This window comes from Rhipicephalus microplus, chromosome 2 (assembly GCF_043290135.1).
Source record: "Rhipicephalus microplus isolate Deutch F79 chromosome 2, USDA_Rmic, whole genome shotgun sequence".
NCBI lineage: Eukaryota > Metazoa > Arthropoda > Arachnida > Ixodida > Ixodidae > Rhipicephalus > Rhipicephalus microplus.
This window is the reverse complement of record NC_134701.1, coordinates 200,178,162-200,188,600: the sequence shown is the minus strand read 5'-3', so window position 1 is coordinate 200,188,600 and position 10,439 is coordinate 200,178,162. Positions and strand designations below refer to the sequence as shown.

Sequence of the window (10,439 nt, the reverse complement as noted above, 5' to 3'; positions counted from 1 at the left end):
ATGCTCTGCTGGTGTACACTGTTCTTCAGCTATCTGGCTGTCAGTGTCTATATACTCAGAATCCGAAGTTTCCACGTATACGTTTTGTTACTCCGTACGAATGCGTTCCAGATTACCTTGCGCGAGGCGACGCGCGATAAGAATTGCACCAATGAGTTTCTCAGAACTGCACGGGGTGGAGGGGCGAGCACATGCAGAACCTGATAGCCGGAAAGGACGTATTTTGGCTGACATGACCTGCAAGCAAAACAGTCAGCACCTTTTTTTTCCCTTTCTCCATCTCTTTTTGTCATAGGTAACACGAGTGCAATGGCATAACGTGTCACTGGGCCAGTTGGTTCATACTATAGAGTTATTGTAATTTGTATATGCTCCCTACGTGTACATGCTCCCAGGTTTAGTTCGTACTTGCAAGTTCATACTATAGTTCACACTTGTAAGTACAGCCGGTGATTGTCAGTTCGGTCGTCACAAAACCACTATACTCAGTCGAATTATCCGCAGAGTCGTACAAATCAGTGGCGACTATACTTGAAAGAATTTAGGTCATTTTTTGCTGCTTGAACTAGTCTGCCAAGTTATGTTCGTTCTTTAACTTGAATCGATACTAAACCTCAACCAACAAGGAAATTATACCCAGCCACTGGAGAACCCTAATTATGCTTTCGTGACAGCAATATGGAGAGAGGATGTACCTGTTGGCTTAAGCCTGCAATAAACGAAGGCGATGCTGCCGACAGACTGCCAAGCCACGCATTGGGCGAAATCACGCTGATTTCATCTGCTATGCGTGCTACAAGATTTTTCGTACACCACTCCAGCATGCTCGGCTTCAGTGTAAAGCCAAATGTGGCCACCGGAACTTCCCCTCTCGGACAAACAGTAAATGTAGATTCTGTGGAATCGGTATGAAAGGCTAGCTGTGGGACCAAGAGTCAAACAAACGAATACGACAAGATCATGGTTGCAACTTTCTTGCATGTCCGCACCTCGGTTTAAAAATTACATTGGTTCCATATGATCAGAAAAGAGCAAACCAGGCGGGGTAATTGCCTGCATATATAGCAAAGCTAGATCCACCGGCAAGCTGCAACATCCTAATCGCAATCCCATTGAAATGTAAAAAAAAAGTTAAAAAAGGAGCTGAGTACAGGCAGGCTATAGTATCAAGCCAACGCCTCCTTTATTTCTTTCAATGCCAGTGCAAACGCGAGCTTCTCAACGGGAACCGTCGGTCCACCTCAGTTCAGGGAGTGGTCGAGATGCGATGCTACACGTGGGTAGCGCTACGATGGCGTCACACGTTTATCAGAACGCTTTCCCCCGAAATGCGATAGACGTATTTCCCACTACAACATCATACGTCCGTCAGAATTGTTCCTTCTTGGTCCTTCTTTGTGGCTCGAAGCAATCCCGTCGCTGCATAACAGCGCTCTTAAAGTCAGCGCATGCAGTGGCGTTGCTGTGACGCTTCTCCATTGGTCGCCCGCATAGCGTCAAGAATGGCGAAGTCAGCGCATGCAGTAGCGTTGCTGTGACGCTTCTCTATTGGTTGCCCGCATAGCGTCACGAATGGCGAAGTCAGCGCATGCAGTAGCGTTGCTGTGACGCTTCTCCATTGGTTGCCGGCATAGCGTCGCGAATGGCGACACGCTATCTGTATCTCTTACAGAGCCAGCGTGACCGCCAATATTGTGAACACGGGGAATTCTAGACGCCGCCCCATGAATCTGTACACAATAACAAAAAAAAAAATACTTCATTTGAGTTCCGTCGTGAGGCGCTGCATAAGGCGTTTTCTCCTACACTACCGCATAGCACCTGTGAACGCTAGGTGATGGGCAAGATCAGGAAAGGGATAGAGGAAAATGTGGTGAACAACTGGATACGGGGCATCTGGCTGGCATTTATAAAATAGAGGAAGTGTTGACCAAGTGGATAAATTCGTGTCAGTGTTTAGTTGTTCGTTTCATTTTCCTCTCTCCCTGTGAATAGGGGAGGGGAGCGTTATTCTGAAAGTAGACGAAAAACACAAGCATATAATTTACAACAAAATTTGCTCATTTTATTTTATTGCCATATTCGCTGAATTGAATGCGCTGCCTGCAGTCCTGAGTGCGAGACGATGGTGTCTGGTAGCTGCGCTCCAAGTCCCAGAGCAGCGCGAGCCAGTAGGCGGCTTTTCCGGAACGTTCGGGTCTGCATTGAAGAGGAAGATTGTTAATCAGCAACAGTAACTTCAAGTTATGCCCCATCCGCAAAGTACAAAGTAAGATATTCTTTGGCCGCAAACACGATTACACACGTACTGGCGACTGACTGCATGTATGTTCTTTATCGTTATGATTATTTTACGTGCGTACACAAGTACATGAGCAAGTAGGCAAAGAGCAGGCTGACAGCTGCCACCTAGAAGGGCACAACGCCAGTGTATAAAGTATTTTACCCAAGACATATTGCCACAGCTCGACCATCGCAGAAGACGCGTGCCACAATTCGCGTTCGTAAAGGCCGCCACACAAGTAGCAAGAAAGCCGCGCAATGGAACGCCTTCCTGCACGCGCCACGATGCTACGCCACGGGACCGGTACGAGACTCGAGGGGCAGAGGAAGAGACCGACGAAGTTGGAGTCAGCGAGCAAGAGACATTTTGGCTGAACATTTTTAGTTTTGAGTTTACGGGCACAAGTTCGCCCAAAATAATGAGTTTATATAGTACCAGGTGCTATATTTATTCGTAACACTATGGGCGCCACCATTTTGGGTCCCTTAACCCGATGTTTTCTTGTTTTTGTATACTGCGAGGTGAATTAATAAGGTCATAAAACATCGTATGCAACAACCTAACCATTTTCACTCGTATGAGTCTACTGTAACACTCTTCGTTTAGTAGTTGCTGAAGATGCAAAACATAAAGGTTAACAGCACAATGCGGCGGCAGCAAAACCCATTCGTAAAACAGTCTATACTTCTTTTTTTGGGAGGAAGAAAGAGTAGAGGAAAGGAAGATAGGAGGACAGAACAATGAAAGAGTACATGAGAGTAAAAAAAAAAGAACGAAGGCTTAATTGGACAAAAAAATCACAGCATATCCACGGAATGAATGATGATGAGTGGGGCAATACGCCCGTACATCCGTGCCTCCGCTTGTCCGTGCTTCCGTCCACCCATCCGTCCGTGAGTCCGTCGATGCTTCCGTCCACCCGTCCGTTCGTGCTTCCGTCCGTCTATCCATGCGTCCGTCAGTCCACCCGTGCTTTCGTCAGTGTGTCCATCCCTCCGTGCGTCCGGACGGACGGATGGTCAGACACTAGAGTTCCGCGCGATATTGTTAACCACCATATGATTATGAGAGACGCCGCATAAGGGAGGACTCTGGGAATTCTGGCCACCTGGGGTTCTTTAACCTTAGCCTAAGCACACGGGCCTCAGGCATTTTCGTCTCCATTGAAAATGTGGCCACCGTGGCCGAGATTCGATCCCGCGACCTGCTTGTAAGAGTCGAGCACCATAACTATATACTAGACTACCATGGCGGGCTTCAGGGGCAATCATATGCAAGAAAAATTAATTTACGAGCTGACGATTCAAAGTGGCTTACGAGTGTAACAGCGCTATTGTTACGATGCTGTATGAAGTTTCCGGAATTAACCTTAACTTGTTTTTGTAGTGAGATGAAGCCGCTGAGTTATTGCAGGAAAGGTGCAAAACGAAACTACATGGTCAGAAAAACAAACACAAAGTTGTAGTTATATTTCTGAGCAAGCGCTTTGGAGACACTTTGCGAGCCTCGATACGAAACGAGTTCATGCGAATGTGTGTGGAGCGTATTTAATATCTTCCCGTTTTCCCGAACCATCGCGGGTTCTCTGACCGACACGGAAAAGGATGCGTGACGGAGACCCCTTGGTGGACCAGAATCACGGCTAAAAAAAAGAGAGAGATATGGTATGAAGAAATGCAGGGAGGAAGCGAGAGTGGTAAGTTCGGGGTGACTCTGTTATAACTTGGTCACCGAAGAGGCAGGGACCTTTCGTACTCGAAGGAACATGGATGCTCGGCTCCCTGAACCAGTTGTAAATTGTATAAATAAACGTCGTGTATATGATATGAATCCAATCGTAAGGGAGTCACTGTCATCGAACCATTTTTTTAAAACAGAGTATGGCACACCGGCAAAAAAAAGTGTCCGCGGATATACGTGCATGCGTTGATGCATATGACACGTGCGGAGGGAAAAAACATCATATCAATCTCTAAAAGGCACCATCCGTAAACAACGCAGCCTATTAATGTAAATATGGTGTCTTACGTGCATGCGCATAGCATGCGCCCATGGGATTCCGGACTAAGGATCCAGCTCACCTATCTATTTACTGGCGAGGAAAATCACAACACACGTGTTAGTCTGTCTCTCGACTTGATGATGGAGCACATTGTAGAATAAGTTTGACTGCCTGGCATTACTTAACGCACCTAAGCACAGACATGTACTTGCTGTTCAGCTCCCGTCGGAATGCGGTTGCCGTGACCGATATTCTAACACATCCGCATGTTCAGCAAGCTTGGTACAGCAACAAAAACTAACCTGATGAATATGTGTGCGAAGGAGCGTGGGAACCGTTAACAATTGTACTAGACAAAAAAGCTTTGCATCGTTTATTTCACTATATAGGAGCACTATCAATGCTGCTTTCGTCGTTTAACTGAAGCATGATGCAAGCGAAAACCGATGACAAACTACGGAACAACGTACGAAGCGAGCACGTGTTATGTATATAGGCGCAGCACAGCGCAACCTTTATATCGCACTGGACGTCAACGAATCATTTCCGTGACATAATTCAGGTCTCTCGCCAAATAGCGCCAGCCCATTTTTACTGGGCTCACATGGAGGCTCAAATGTCTCAGAGAATGGTTTCAGTGCCACCATGTATGGCTGCTGGCAGGGCCGTTTTGTGTCTTGAACTACTGAATCCACATCGCTATGGTGTGGATTGGGACGTTAAACCCCCCATATCAATACCGCTATGGTTGGACGCATGCACATGTAAATGGCTGGGTTGATACTTCCAATGTTTCATGGCATGACATGGCAAGAAATTCGTGGCAAGAACTAGGGCACAAAGACAAACGCCCCCAGGGTAAGTCGGTGGCTCCGCTCACGTAGACACCGGCAGGCCAAATGCTTTCCCGATGTCGTGAGCTCTTAGGACGGCCAGGAGTCGAACATGGAGGACTTCACTGGATATGCAACGACTACAGTTTTCGCTGTCAATATCCAAAGCCCTTTGGTCGAAGCAAAGCTAGAATACACTAGTATGTATGATTAAATAGACACGGAGCCCCGCCGTGGTGGTCTAGTGGCTAAGGTACTCGGCTGCTGACCCGCAGGTCGTGGGATCGAATTCCGGCTGCGGCGACTGCATTTCCGATGGAGGCGGAAATGTTGTAGGCCCGTGTGCTCAGATTTGGGTGCACGTAAAAGAACCCCAGGTGGTCAAAATTCCCGGAGCCCTCCACTACGGCGTCTGCCATAATCATATGATGGTTTTGGGACGTTAAACCCCACATATCAATTAAATAGACACAGAGCGTTTACAGAATTTTTGCGTGCCACGTATAGTGAACTAGAACCAACATTATAGTTCACTATAGTTGCGCGTTCACTATCGTCCAACGTTTCATGGCTTTTATACGCGTGTCGTTGTATACAAATATAATATAAAAAATCGTTTAACAGCCTGAGGAGATGGCGTCTTCGTGTCGCTTAATCGCCTGCAAGCACTTGCGCCTCAACACAGAGCCAACATGCTCGCGTTTTTCAAGGTCACGTGCCGAGAGGGAATCATTCATACGGGTGTTCAGTTATGTACGCCGCGGAAAATTTTCCACGCAAGCGAAAACCAACGAAAGGGCCTTCCAAGGTTGCCGAGAATTACTGCGCCAGCACGTTGCTATAAAGCTAATTCCGGACGACCGCGACGACAAAGTGCGCGATGACACGCAAACACGACTGAGAAGAAGAAAACAGGTGCTTATACGTATTAGCGAACCGAGAATAACAAGGAGCGAGGCAATGTGACGAAAGGAGCGGGTCGAGAATGCGTCTCGTCGACCCGGCTGAGCAGACAATGGGTGTTCGGGCTGCCAGAACCTCGACCAGCAATGAACGAATAGGCTGGCGAAATATTGAAGAAGTACAGAGAAGAAGTGCAGTCCACAAGAGCATGTGTCACTCTCGGTTATTTGCCTACTCCCCGGGTGCGCGTCACTTTGACGTAATTAAAGCGTCATTGCTGCACATCTGCTGAGTTGAACGTAAGAATTCCGATGCAGGAAGTTGGATTTGCAGCGTATGGAAAACAAATTCGGCAAATCCATGCGAAGCTTTCGCGTTCGACGCTTTCTTTTACACTGATCGACGTTGAGCAGCTTCGCGTGGCTTACGGTGAGCAGGTCTGCGCAAGCGCGAGGAGCAGGGGCGTCACACGGCGCACAGCTGGTGCGTCGAAGGCCTAGAAGCTTCTGTAGTGACGTGTAACCAGTGTGCGGGCGCTCGACTCACATGAGATCGCTTGCTAGTCCGTTTGTCCGTGGTTCGTTCATTCGTCCGTCCGTCCGTCCGTCCGTGGTTCATTCGTTCATCCGTCTGTCCATCCGTAGTTCATGCAACGTAATTCTGTCATGGCCGAGCTAACCGACTGCAAATTTTTTTTCCAACGTTTTACGACCTCTTCAGGACATACACAAGGGGGGTTCGTTGATACTCGATCCTAAGGTATTGACTGCAGCCGCACGCTGCAGCCAAAAAGCACGCTTTAAGAGCCGTGTCAAAATTTGACATGACACGGAAGTGCTGACACGTGCCGCAAGTGTGAATGGCCCGTGGCAATTTGCATTTGTGTGCGTCTTTGCTGTTGCTGCCATGACGGGCGCACCTTAGTTTTCGTGAAGGAATTTCAACGAAATAAAGATAGTTTTGTTTTATAGTCGCAGAATCGTTAGCCACTAAAAATATTCCGCCTTATCACATCACTGCAATTATTATTATTATTATTATTATTACTGCTCCTTTATCGTAAGTATTCAGACCTCATTCTCCATGTATACGTGTGCGGCGTTTGCGAACACTTGTATTCACTCTTCAAATTCATCCTTCGCGTGGGAAACGTAAAGAGGTGAGGACGAAAAAGACACGGTGCGGGTGTGAGCCGTATGTGTGGAAACAACATCACAATCATCGTCATTACTAGACGAGCTCTGTTCCGCTTCTCCTTCGCACTCGTTTCCCCGTCTTTTCGAGCTCTGTTTCGCTCGCTAAGCATGTACGAACTCGCCCAAATCAATGTCTTGCTCTAATTCACCAATACGCTTTTCGTGTTGTGTGATGCATTTTCACTGCAGCCCACCACAAGAGGAACTAGTCGCTGTGCGTTACGACTCCATGCAGGTCTTAGGAGGGAGCCACGACGCCCCAACACAGGTCTTATGAAGGAGCCGCGACGCCCTAACACAGGTCTTACAAAGGAGCCACGACGACCTAACACGGGTGTTAAAAGAAGCCACGACACCCCAACACAGGTCTTATAATGGAGCCACGACGCCCCAACACAGGTCTTATAAAGGAGCAACGACGCTCCGAAACAGGTCTTAAGTTCTGACCACATTAACCCGTTGCAGCGCGTCAGCACGTGTCTCTGACGCAGCGCCGCGCCCTTTCTCTATGGAGAGAGAGCATGTGCAGCCTCGCCTAGCCACGCGCCCTCTCTCTCCACAAAGAGAGGACGTGGTGTCGCGTGAAAAAACCGCGCGCTGACGCGCGTCAACGAGTACGTGTGGCCAGGCCTCTGTAAAGGAGCCACGACGCCCCAACTATGCCTACTCAAAAGTGTGTCCCGAATAATGTATTGACCCACAGTTTTTTTTTGAGTTCACGTCTGTGACACCTCGCTTTTAGGAAGACTGACATTGTGAATTTATTGCATGATTCGAAATAGTATAGCGCAACGAAGAGGGTGGACCAAAAGGGAGACACACACTTTCACATATTTCACTCTTACATCGAATTTATTGGTCTTAGTGAACTAGATGTGAATTTTGAGTGGTTACGCTTCATTTCAATAATGTGTACTGTCTTCAGAACGCAACTTACAGCGCGAGCGCCGCCGCGATACAGGCAATAACGAAGCAATGTTTGGTTTACTCGAGGCTCAAAGCTCAAAAGGTGCCGTCAATCTAAAATAATTATAACAAACAACTAGCAACCACTGATCTCTACTAGTAATGGAACTCAGTGTTTGCAACCACATCTAGTCGTGGTTTATGTGGTTGTCGAATTAAACATTCATTTTAAAGCGTGGTCTCATCATTCTTCATGTAAGTCTGAACGGCGACCTGTTTTGTCTGACGAACTGTATCTAAACAGGTTGAAATTCCACAAAAAGACACGTAAGAGTTACATCTTTTATAGTGGGTGTGAAGCCCAGAATAATTTCTCTTTGATAACTAGGACTTCCGTGTGAGCCCGATTACTGATTACTTAGTAGCGATTTCTATCTCTACTGTTACAGCGAACATCAGATATAACGAACTGACATGATTTTCATGCTGTTTCGTTTTAGTGAGGTTAGACTGTATGTCATGAATTATCTGACAGCAAGAGACAAAAAGCTTTTGGTTTCATTAAGATTGATTAGGCATTATATTTGTTACCAAACATTTCTAACGGAGTGCTATTTTACGACCATTCTGTTTGTAATAAGCATGGCTACGGGCGCTCATTGTCGCGGCAAGCAGTACAGATCTGTGAACGATAGCATTCTATTTAAACAGACGTCCTCGAGAACTCCTATCGCGAGACGAGGACCCCCTGCGACGTTCGCGTGAAAGAAGAGTTTCAGAAAACGTCGTGCCTAACAGCACGCCGTGTACTTTTTTTTTCATGACTTGACACATCGCGCAGTGTTGGACAAATGGTGCGCCATCACGCAGCAATGCCGCTACATGGGCTGTTAATCTCGTTTCCAGTATGTCGGTGGCAGACAGTTTTATATATGCGGTGCTGTCACGCCCTACGGCTACATTTTAGAAATAAAAAAAGGAGCCTAACACGATGTTTTTTTTATCTGGCGCTGTATGAACAGTCACGTTGAGCTGCGTGCAAGGCGTTGGCATTCTGAGAAGAAATCTGCATTGCTTCACCACGATGCAGACTGCCGTCTCAGCCGTTCAAGAAAGCGCCGGTGGTGTTGCGCAATAGCGTATATGAAATTGACCTTAACAGGCATGAACGTCGCAACACGTGTCCGAGATGCACTGTGGTGTGCATTTTAATTAGTGCGACGAAGCCGAGATCAAAAGTCGGATAAAGAGTTTCGAAATCTTACCTTACGCTACGGGCAGGGTCAAGAGTGGAATTTAGTATGAACGGGGAGCGTCCGTCGCTTTTGTATGCGACAATGTGTGGCCGTGGAAGCAGCGCGCGTGGAGTCAGGTAAAAGCGTGGACTAATGAAGGTATTCGCGAGCGGCACTCTCCTTTGTAGCTCTTGAATGTGTAGCGAGCAAGGACAGTGGTAATCGTGCGACGAGAGAGACAATGAGAAGCCCGGGAAAGGTCAGACTTAGGGAAAAGAGAGAGCACGGAAGTGCGTCTTCTTAATGCTTTCTAGTTAGTTACTTTCGCCGACGTCATTTTGACGTAATCAGAGTTTTCGGTGGCAATGAGCAAACCGGACCGAGGAGGAAGGCTGGCGGTTGAGTAACAATGTGGAGGGATGCACACGAGCGAGGCCTCACGACTTTATGGTCGAAGTTTAGAACGGAATATTACCGTCACTGAAGAAATTGCTGATGGCCGTAGCGTTATTATGAACGTAGGTCCTTCTGTGGCTCCACATATTCCACTTCACTTGAAGTATTGACCTAGAACCACGTATATGTAAGCAATATGTATAATAAGAGTAAATAGGAGTTGGTAATGGGTATAGGCTATAATCAAACAATGGTTGTTGAAGTGCTGCGTGCTTATTTTATTTTCCTTATTTCCAGTGTAATTATCTGTGGCTGCGGCCTTTAGCTGCTTGCTTCCTTACGTAAACAAACGCTGGACACAGGAACGTACTGTTATACAGGGAAAGCCGGGCGATACTCCATCCTGCTTGTTTTTTTTAATGTCCTCAGTCTCATGTGTATACCATCATCAAATTGCGCAATCCTGTTTACGCGGAAAAAAATGATTCGCCAAGAAAGAACACATCCGACTACCCCTGTGATGCCAGTCCACGCCCATACCTTTTTAACGTCCCAAAACCACCACATGATTATCAGAGATGCCGTAGTGGAGGGCTCCAGTGATTTAGACCACCTGGGGTTCTTTAACGTGCACCCAAATCTGAGCCCACGGGGCTACAGCATTTTAGCTTCCATCAAAAACGC

General features: G+C 47.1%; 1 protein-coding gene and 1 long non-coding RNA gene across 2 annotated transcripts in view; one reads left to right on the top strand and one right to left on the bottom strand.

Annotated features, from left to right (window-relative positions):
• LOC142796487 (uncharacterized) overlaps positions 1 to 10,439 on the top strand; it is a 246,063-nt gene that overhangs the window by 40,467 nt on the left and 195,157 nt on the right. The gene's annotated exons all lie outside the window — the stretch shown is intronic.
• Positions 2,041 to 9,527, bottom strand: LOC142786945 (uncharacterized). The gene is made up of 2 exons (XR_012889207.1): positions 9,390 to 9,527; positions 2,041 to 2,199 (listed from the first exon to the last, which is right to left on the bottom strand). It is a non-coding gene; the product is annotated as an uncharacterized LOC142786945 (long non-coding RNA).